The sequence below is a fragment of the Athene noctua genome, chromosome 11 (assembly GCF_965140245.1).
Source record: "Athene noctua chromosome 11, bAthNoc1.hap1.1, whole genome shotgun sequence".
Taxonomy (NCBI): Eukaryota; Metazoa; Chordata; class Aves; order Strigiformes; family Strigidae; genus Athene; species Athene noctua.
In genome coordinates, this window is record NC_134047.1 from 20,426,796 (window position 1) to 20,437,973 (window position 11,178).

The window sequence follows — 11,178 nt, forward strand, 5'->3', positions numbered from 1 at the left end:
AAGTGATGACTTTGCTTCAGCAACGACTAAATCAAGACATAGATCCAATACTCAGAAGTGACTGAATTTTCAGAATTTAGTTAATCTTGCAATAGCCATACAATACCACCTGCCAGCCTCATCTAAATCACTTACTCTAAACCTTTTTCCAATGATTTCTTTCAAGCTTTTTTAGCGTTTATAATACAATAAAACCTAAAAGTACTGTACCTGCCAAAATGAATTACATATAAGGAACTGAGTCTCTACACATTTTTTTGCAGACTCATGTTGCACTATTTTTTATTCAGACATAACTTTTTAAATACTCATTTTTGTTAAGTGCAGTACAACAAAACAAACATTGACATTAAGGGGACTCATAACAAATTGCACTTATATAAAGCCATAAGCTTTCATGAAATCTAACAAGCAAATATTCTGGGTTTTTATATTTTCCTACTGATGTTAAACAATAACCAAAACCTGAAACCTGCTTTAAGTTATCAAGGTGAAAAAACCCATCCAAAGAAAGCAGCTATTGAACAAATTGTGTAACACAGTACATGAAGCTGACCAGTCTCAAAGAGCAATAATATTTTGTTAATTAAGGGTTTTTTTGTAATTTAAGAATAAACAACACAGTGATTCCAAAAAGCACTACTCAAACACAGAACTGGAAGACAGAATGGATTTCCACAGAATGGAAATTCCATTCACATTGTTACCAAGTTCTTAGCTGAATTTGAGCTGAGTAATGCAATACAATCACAAAAAAAGACTGTCCTATCACAACAAAATTACCAGCATATTTACCTTGTTTTTCCAACTTAATGGATAGTAAAATGGGTTTCAGATTTAGTCCACTATAATGAATAAACAATTTTTATCATAAATTCAGACAAATTTCAGTCAGATTTGTTCCTTTTTACTAACCTCTTCCTTCAGTGCTTTAACTTCCGTTTATTGTCTCAGTTTGCCTGACTGCATTTTAAAGTTTAGATCAGCAGAAAGTGAAAAGGATCTCTTCTTCTGACGGGAATTCATGCTTAGTGTGATTGTCTTAAAATATAACCGGGTCTTTTTCCAGTGTTAAAGGTTCAACTCGGTAACAGTTAGTTAACTGTACAGGCTGGTTGATGCTTAACCACATCTGGTTGATGAGCCACAAAATATAGAATGTTAAATAAGAACTAATAGGCCCCAAACTCCACCCACATCATGATGCTGAGCGGTCTCACTATAATAGATTCATTTCTGTGACGGGTTTTTAATTCTTCTGCTCCTCCTCCTCTCTGTTTAAGTATTTAAAATCTGCTTGAATAAAACAAAAGTTGATAAAAAGGACATAATCACTCCTTTAAAAAGTTTATTTTGTGCAACTGTGGTAAAGACCAAGTTTTTAGCTTCAGTTCATCATTTGCTTTTAGGTTTGTGATACGATAATCATCCTTGAATTCCACTATATTTTGAATGTTAGATGTGACTAGTTTTAATGTCCCTAATATTCAACGAAATTTAAGAAAACATGAATGAGGTACAAACTGTTACTATAACCAGTCTTTAACAGAAACGGTGGTGTTTTCAAAAACCCTTAAAAGATTCCTGAAAGCAGACAAGCTTTAGGCTCTCTGAGAGTTCAATTCACTTTGAAAATGGGACTTGTGCACCCAAACTATGGAAATCCTTCTGAAAATATTAGTCCTGCCTCAGTTCCATGGTAAAAATTTTTACTTTACAGCTTTTCAACTACAATTAACAGAGTTACTTCAAAGATATATTGTTTTCAAAGAACCGAAACTGAGTTTCTGCATCATTGAAGAGGAACATGAATTCTTTATTATTTGATGTTTGTTTCCTCATTGTTGGAAAAAGAAGGCTGGGATTATTAAGAAGTTTTCACCTACATGTTAAAATGACACTTCTATTTCTATTAGAAAGTATCCTTCCACTCTATAATATCATGCTCTAATAGACAATTCTGTTGAATTTAGAAAGCGAGAAGAGCAGGCACCATGCAAATTCATCTTCTTTGTTTGCAGGGACAGGAGAAGAAAGCAGGAATTTTTAGGCACTTTCATTAAAACATTCAGAAGTGACACAGGCAACACCCAAACTCTTTAGAAAGTGACTGGTATTTAGTCACCAAGAATATCTCTTCCTTTAGCACACAAGCTTCAGATTGTTCAGTGACGCTCACGGCTCCGCACTGACACAGCACCACAGCCAGAAGATGTTACGGGTTCATTTCTCATCAGAAGACTATCAACGCTGGGCACATCCTACCTAACCTTATTCCTCAGTGAAGAAGACAACAGATTGTGACCACACACCAGTGATACATTTCTTTGACACAGACTGTTAATGTCTTTGCTTTCTGACTCACATTCACTTTTTTTAAAGTGGTCATTTTTTTTTTTTTTTCCTGATATGCCAAATGTCTTTTTTTTCACCCCCTTTGTATCTTGAAACACCTTCAGTTAATGTTATGTGAACTCATCTCAAACATACTTTGTATTATGCTTTAGGGTACTTTCAGAGCGGCTCTTGAAAATAGTTTTCTTTGTATATGTAGATAAAGCTAGACTGTGAAAGATAGAAACTTTTACTTGACTGAACATATTGTCAAAAAATAATGAATATAACTGATGGCCCACAATTCTGTAGCCTTTTGAAGAGGTATTTAAAAGAATTTTTTTGTTAAGAAAGTGTGGTTTACAGTGTTCTCCTAGATGTATTGTCTTTCTAAAGGCTTATAGATGAAAAATGAGAAGACAGGGGAAGAATATGTGAATACCAAAATGTTATGATAGTTCCAGATTGTAGTCATTATTATTCCAGATTGATTATATACAATTGAAATACACTTATTTTCCAGTATGTAAGGACCCTTCTATAAGGTTTACTCCTCAGGTTTAACTAATGCCAGAGACAATTACACACGTACACATATGGGATTTTTTTCCTGAGTTTATGGTGGAACCATAGAAGATAAAGTAATCATACCTGCTACTTCAGCTGCTATTTGCCCAGAGGCAAAGGCCATTCTCAATTATCTTAGAAAACTGTAACAAATTAACCAGGACAACAAACCCCTCGATTTACTTTATATCCAGTTATCTTTAATAAATCATAAAATTACAGATCTCCTAAACACGAATTTTAAAAAGAATTCTCTGATAATAAGACAGAACGTGCACTTGTCTCACAAGCACTTGGCTGATCTCCCGTAGTAGAATCCCAATCACAGAAAATATATGAAACCCTTAGCTGGAATCCATTTGTTCTGGAAATGTCTCACATGTGGACAAGGCAGGGACATGAACAGAAAATTCATTTTATGCACTTCATTCCCAATTTTCATCCCAGTAATTATTGCTGTGTTGCTTTGGATTCTAGATCTTAATTTACAACACACTGCCATGTACATTTTCCAAGGGTCAATTAAACGACTGACAAAGTAAAGCCACTACTTCATTTAATGATAGCTTTACTTTCATGCCTTATATCTTGCATATATTTATAAATTACTGGCAGCACTGTAATCTGAACAAACTACTACAGCGAGGTCCCAGATTCTCTGAGTCCAGAGTTATATATGCACATTACACTTCCTATTAAGTCACCATTTAACGAAGTTTCAGAACACTAGAGTTCCTCTGCGCTTTTCTTTAGGGAATGCTGTGGCACACTCTTGGACTATTTAGCATTGACAAGTGAAGTCTAGGTCTTTCATCATAATCGTGATACAAGTCCTAAGAAAATCTTGTTCCAACTTGTGAATCCTACCTGCACCCTGACATAATGCTTCCTATTAAAGCTACACTCCATTTCAGGAAGAAAATTACCAGCATGCTAAGTAAAACCAATGATCGAGGTAACCGTGTGCCTGTCAGGACACACAGTTTCATACTTGTTTGTAAAAAGACAGGAATATACATATTTTTGCAATCACAAAATCTGCATAAATGACTAAACATGGGTTTTATGGGGTTTTTAGTCTTCCATTAGCAGAGGTAAAACTCGGTTCCCTACCAGTCATGAAATTTCCTTTCTCGGGCGGATCATCAAAAAATGTGACAACCTAATGAAATCTGAGTTACAGGCTGAAGGCAGGCTGTGGACTTTTTTTATGACTGTTCCCTACGCTCCATTTTAACAGAACCTGCAATTCTGGCATCCCCCAAATATTTTTCACTTCTCTTTTGGTGGGCATGTCTGCATCTTATGTGCCAGGGACTAAAGCTGGAAACCAGACTGTACCTGGCTTCAGCGTGGCCACATATGTGATTGTAGATCCACGAGATCATGATTTCCATACATAATCATTTATTTATTTAACAAGATAGCACAGAGTAGTAACAATGACGGTGTAAGTAGTTGGCTAAATGAAACATGCTGTGCCTAAAGCTTTCCAAACTTTTACTTGAATTCTTTTTCCCTTTAGCATGTATTTCCTGCTACTTCAGTAGACAGCATAAAGCGCGCATAATTACTAATTAAATTCTTACAAAAATAATAAAACTATGTCCTTAAGGATGTAACAGATAAACACTGATACACAAACAGACTACATCACCAGTGACATCTTATTTCTAGACCAGCTTGGAGGATGAAAATCATCCCCAGAACAACCATATCAAATCAAAGTAGTACACAATGCAAGATGTTCCCCTGGCAGGAAAATGAAGCCGGCAGTTTCTTAGCACAGCGAACTGCCATATTAAACCCCACAGAGATGGGTTTTAAATACCATGGGCCACCTCTGTTCATAATTTCACTACTGAATTTGGAAGTTTCCAACAATTTCAACGTTCATCTGTCTCTCTGAAAACATATTGGGCTTTCTGCTGAGCTGATGATGTAGGTTCCCTTGAAATTATATAATCCTTGCGGACTCTATCACAACTTCAATGAAGGAAAACAACAGCCTTTTACAAAGAACTTCCCCGAAAAGTTAGGAAAGCCCTTGCTGTTAAACAGGTGAAGTTCTGCCACCCTTGCAAGCAAAACTCCTCTACGGGAATGCCTTCTATATGACGTTAACATGCTGAACTCCTAAACAAGCGGCAGAAGTATGTACCTTAGGAAACGCAGGAAGGAATTACTGACGGCCCTGTTCCGACAGGAGTTTTTTCACAGACTGCAGGAAGCTTTGGCTCAGGCCATATTGGATCAAGAAGGCTAAATCTTACATAACCTATGGCAAAACATGGGGTTTTTTAAGTGTATCTGAAACAAAGTAATTTTCAACAGAATATTTCTTAAAAACAATGACGAAAGACTTCAAATGACAAGAAGGCTTAATTACGACACAGCTACAGAAAACCCTTTACAATTTCTTATTTACTGTCAAAACGACCATGATTTGGTTGTATCTACAGACTAAATGTCACAGTCTTTTTTTATCTGTATTCTAATTTTTATGTTAATTTTTCCTGGAACTTCAAGAAACCTCCTGTGCAAATGAGGTGGGTTTGGTGGGGTTTTTTCATTCAAATGTGAAATCTTACTGTGTGATTTTAAGAACAGTATTTGTTTCCCTTATTTGGAAACATCAGCCTTTCTCTAAAAACTTTTTTTAAACTTAAAAAATACATATATATCTTTCATTCACTTGTCCCAGAGGTGGTAGATATCACTCAAAATGTGTTTTTCACTAATCCCACTCTTACTCACAGTATAACACCTTAAAGACAAATTTAAGGACAGTTTAAACTCCTCTTTCAGTGGAGTTTTTAAATGTGCAAAAGCTATAGAAGCCTTTATGCTTCCTGGCAAGTCACTCTGCTAATTCAGAAAGTGTAACTGAAAAAGAGCGTTTTAAACCTATTTTCCTTATTTTACCGTTGGATAACAAGAATGGGAGTCTCTCCACAGATCTGAAGGGATAATCAAACTCCTGTTTCCACCTTAAATTTTCTGCTTTGTAGTATCTGCCTGTATGTTTGCAGGGAGCATGAATTTTCAGAAGACCCAAGAAAGATACGGTCATCACTACTTCACCGCACTGAGGAAAGACAACTGTTAGAAATTCCTCCCAGTGATCTCATTGCAGAAATCTATTCATCCCCCTTGTGAATTTTTATTTAAATGACAAAACTTTCATACAATACTCATCTATTCCATCCAATCCAAAATACTTGGACTACAGCAAGCTCTATCTTGAACCTACTATTTGAACATAGGTACTAGATAGCACATGCAACTGTAACATTGAATCCACGTGTATTTTTAATTCTACTTTTTAAATTTCTAACCTGAAATTCACATACTTTGTCTACAGAGTCAAAGCAACTACTTCACTGTTAGAAGAGAGTTATCTGGCTGAGACAGGCCATTGTAAAAGATTGTGGGATGCTCTAAAAGAAGGGGATCTGTTTAAGTGTAAGCTGACCATTAGTCCCACCGGCTGTCCCAGTGACGGAAAGCTCTTCTCAGGTGGGCTACCTGGCAAGTGTGCTTTAGCAGCAGCATGCCCCAGATGCTTTGAACACCTGTGTCAGACAACCAACATCATTCAAGGCTGTATAGTTCTTTTTAGCTTATTGAAAGGATAACTTCCCTAGTTAACATACAAGGTTTGGGGTGGTGGTGTTCTTGTAACTTAACCCTCAAAACAACTAACCAGAATAATGCCAAAGGGATTAGTTCCAACCCAGTCTAAAACTGAACCATTAAACTGTGATCTGACTAATTCCAGTTCTGAGCCAGTGCTGTTCTCCTTTAAGAAAAGCCCTACTGCCTGCTTAACAATCACAGGCCCCTTTAAACTCCAGGTATTAACTCACCTGGATCCAGAGGGGGCTTTTCAAATGTGAAAGGGTTTTTTTTTCCCCTTTTCATCTCCAAATTTTTCAGACAGGTATTATCTCCTACTAAGCTTTCTATAAATTCAACTTAACAGTGCTCTATTAGCAAATGCCAATTGTTATTATACTCCATTGCTTAGGATCTCTCTTTTTTTTTACTATATATATGTGTTTAACTTAAGCTTAGAGCCTGTCTTTAAAACTAGCTGCTAAATTACTAAGCAAATGGGTGTTTTATTGGAAAGACTGACATATTCTTAACTATGGGAGTGTGAATGGCTCCAGTATAAGATTACTCAAGTCCATGTAGAATACAAATGCAATACAGGACCACAGGTTCAGATCTTTGATCTCCTTTTTTGCAGAGGCTGTGATGTATAAAGCCAATTCCACTGAGCAGACAGTACTACACTGAATATAAATTATCCTTTAACTATAGCAAGGCTCACATTTAAAGAAATGCTGCAAGGATGAACAATGCAGCCATGAAGCAGAGTTCTTCTGTAGCAAAAAATACAGACCAAGATCTGCATGGATAACCATGGTTTCGAAAGACTAATTTTTCCTCAGCTGTTATTTGATAAAAAATAGAGTCAAATCTGGAGCATTTGTAGATACAGAAGTACAATTAAAGCACACTGCTTGCTCTTTCTATAAAAAAAGTGAGCTAGGACTACTTGCTTTATTTTCCAGATTAAGCATCATTCCCCTAAGAAGCATAGCAAATGCTTTTAAAATGTGGAAACCAACAGTCTCAACTGAATATGGCTTGAAGTTTAAACACATCTTTTCCAGATATCTCTTTAGAGGAAGAACCTTCTGCCTACTGAGCTAACACTAAGCTCCCTGGAGTTTAGCCATGAATATTCTAAACTCATCTCTTACAATTCACTAAAAGTCATCTTTTGCCAAAATAAAATGCTTAAGAGGAATTCAGTACGCTTACGCTGCTCTTCTTCATTTTATTTTAAATAAGTGTTTCCGTCTCAACTTTATGCCAAATATACAGCAAGAGAGAGACTGAACTGTGGAGCTATTGCCTCAGATTTTGTACACAACTCAAGTGGGAAAACAAATTACTTCGGAGAACATCAGATATTTGGTGTTGGCTTATTTTATGTAATTTTGTATTTAACCAGCTCTTTTGCTGTTACAGCTACATACTGTCGAGTATTCTTACAGGAATTTCTCTGCTGATTATATCAGTTATAACTTAGGTGGTTCTAAGAAATGGTGCTTTCCCACTCTGTGATGTTTATTTGTGTGCCAACTTTGTGTGTGTGTGTGTGTGTGTAAATGTTAGTAAAGAAATAACTTTTTTCCTATCTTACCTCTTTTGACCTGTGTAATCTGAGAGATCACTGCTACTTCCACTGCTCACAAGCAAAAAGTTAAAATTTATGTTTGGCTTAATCTTTTTGTTCTCTTTAGGTTTCCTTTCAGTAAGGCTTGAAGAAGGTGCTTCCTTGTAGCTCAGTTCTCTATGCCAGAATAAAATTTAGCACAAAAAGAATGCAAGGACGGGTTGATAGTATCTACTGTCCTCAGCTCTGCTTTGGTTCAATAAACTTGGACATCTTCTCCTCTCCTTTGCCAATTGAGATAAGCAGCAACAATTACTCAAAATGTATTATCAACTCGAGCTCAGAAGGACAGGATCAGAGGAGTCGAGTCCATCTCTCAAGCTCACAGTGTCTCTCAGTGTCCGAGAGGGGCACGTAAGTCCCTGTTTGCCTCTTGACATACACCTCGGAGCTACTCTTACAGGCAACTACACCAAGGTTGCAAAAGGAAAGTGGGATAAATCCTCTGCTTTCCAAGTCGCCTACAGGGTTTCTGCTTGTAACCAGCAGGCTGTAAGCTTTGTGCCATTATGGCAAAAGTCACAAATGAACCATCCTTCTCTTCCCCAAACGGTAAAATTCTCTCCTTGCCTTTCTGTGCTCTCCTCTCTCCTTGCCTTTCTGTGGTCTCCATAGCTGAAACCAAGAATTCATTGGACATCACTGCAATGCCTCTAACCAATTCGAACTGTATCCAGAGCTCGAGTGAATTAAAATACATTTCAGCTTGATCTGGTTTTTATCCCATTCCAGTACTCCACATATACAGCAACTTTAAGCTTACAGACATCCCTTCATGGTTCAAGAAAATCCTTCAAAGAACTTCATTTACGATCCAGCATAGTTTTTGCTTCCTCGTCTCTCCCCAGCAGCTAGGCATTTTGATGCAATCCTCATTTAATGCAATCTCCATTACAGGATTATGATCACATCAATAAAATGTTCCATATGTTTTGGGGTTTTTTTTCCATCCCTCTCCCTCTCTCGTTAATACTAGACACTATATCTGCGAAAAACAACAAAACAAGCAGGATGATGGGATGCTCTAGGGAGGTGGTGGGGGGCACACATTCAACAAAATGCAGCAGCCAATGCAAACTGCCCAGCAGAGCCGGAGAGCGGAGATCTCCTCATTCCTGAGCTGTGAGTTAGCTCATTGCCCGCGCCGAGCAGGGATCACAAACGTGCTGTGCTATCAGACTAGAAATAAATACATCCTTTGCCATCACTTGTGAGCTCCACGTACTTTTCACAGGAGCAGACTTGCATTTTACTCGAGCAGTTCCAGCCTATCCATGCTGCTCTGGGTGAACTGCTGATGCTCTGCTGAAAGGGGGATGCTGGACAAAAGAGATCACAGAAAAGGACATAACCCCCCCCCCCCTTATTTTCCCCGAGCCCCCTTCTTACCTTCAATGCCTTCTCTGCACAAGATGTCAATCTACATGGGCTCCTCAGCACATCATCAAGGCGTTTAGAGTAGTGAAGCCTGCCCCACTGCATGGAAGTTAGACCGCTTTGCAACAGCAGATCCTCGATCCAAAACACGAACCGCTTCTTCCCGTGCAGTGTGCCGAGCACGATTCGTAAGCGGCTTCCACATAGGGAATAAAATTGGAAAAGAAAGGGGAGGAAAAAAAAAAAAAAAAAAAAAGGTATCCTAACTTTTAGGCAAGCCTGAGTTTGTTTTATTTCTGTTGGGTTTAGTTAATTGCCTGCTTTGGCAGCTGCCAAAGGACGGCAACGCAGTCGCGCCCTGGAATCGCACCAGTCCGCAGAGGTCCTGCCGCGTAACCTAAGTTGCGCGGAGAGACCCTGAACTCGGCGCCGCTGCGGCGCGCAGCCCGGCGGAGCTCCGGGGGGAGCGGAGCGCCCGGTCCCCGCCGCGGGGAACCCGCCGCCGCCGCTGGGCGCTCGCCCGGCTCCCGGCGGGGCCGGCTGCTGGCCCGGCGCGGCCGCTGCGGCGCCCCTGGGGGGGCTCGGGCTGCGCTGCCGGCGGCGCCCCGCAGCCCCGCGCTGTCCCGGCGGCGGCGGCGGCTCCGGCTCCAGCTCCGGCTCCGGCTCCGGCTCGGCTCTGCCGCGGCCGCCCGCGCCCCGCTCTGCCGCCGCCAGCCGGCCCTCCCCGCGGCTGACATCACCGCCAGGAGGAGGAGCGACACCGGGGATGCGGGCGGCCGAGCCGAGGGGGGTTCCCCCTCCCGGAGCCGCCCTGCCTCTTCCTCTCGGAGAATCCCCCGAAAGCGGCGGCGTTGGACGCTCCGCCGCCTCGCCGCGGGGGGCGGCCCCGCTCCCCGCCGGCCCCCACCCCCCTGCCCCCCCCCGCGCCCCACGGGCGGCACCGGCCCTCGGGCGGGAGCGGGGCGCAGCGCTCCCAGCTCGGGGTGGCCGCTGCTCCCGGCCGCTGCTCCCGCCTGCAGCGGGGGTGCGGGAGCCCCGCCGGCGCCCCGGCTGGGAGAGCGGCCGTGCCCGCCGCCCCCGGCTCCCCGCGCCGCCCCGGCTCCGCCACCCGCAGCGGGGCCGCCGGCCTCGGCAGTGCGGCGGGTGCCCCCTCCGCCCTCCCCCGGCCGAGCCCGAGGCGCTGCCGGCGGAGCACCCGCTCCCGCTGAGGAACCGCCGCCGCGCGGAGGCTCCGCGGGGACGCGCGGAGGGCCGCGCTGCCCGGGCTGGGCGCCCGCCGTGGAAAGGGGGGGGGAGGGACAGCGGGGGAGGACCCGGCGGCCGAGCGGCGCCCTCCGCGGCGGCGGGCGGGCGTCCCGCACCTTCGGCCGGCGCTGCTCGGGGCCGCGACCGGGGGAGCCGAGCCGGGGGGGCGCCGGGACGGAGCGGCGGGGTCGCGCCGCGGTCGGGGAGGGGATGCTGAGGGCACCCGCGGGCCGGGGGGCGCGAACAGCGCCCGCCTCGGGCCGGGCCCCGATCCCCGAGGCGGGGCGGGCGGGGCCGGTCGCGGGGGGGCCCCCACGGGAGGCGCCGCCGCCGGGGGGGGGCTGGTGGCCGAGTCCCGGGGCGAGGGCCAGGCTTTGCCAGGTGGGTTCGCTTGGGGCGGC

At 43.1% G+C, this 11,178-nt stretch overlaps 1 protein-coding gene across 4 annotated transcripts in view; it reads right to left on the reverse strand.

The window, feature by feature from the left end:
• The window catches only part of PCDH11X (protocadherin 11 X-linked), a 507,363-nt gene extending 497,392 nt beyond the window's left edge, over nt 1-9,971 (reverse strand). For all 4 annotated transcript variants that reach the window (XM_074915248.1, XM_074915249.1, XM_074915247.1 and 1 more), the window contains exon 1: nt 9,545-9,971. The gene's annotated coding sequence lies outside the window, so the exon portion shown is untranslated. The remainder of the gene's footprint in view (nt 1-9,544) is intronic.
• Nucleotides 9,972-11,178: the final 1,207 nt, after the last annotated feature.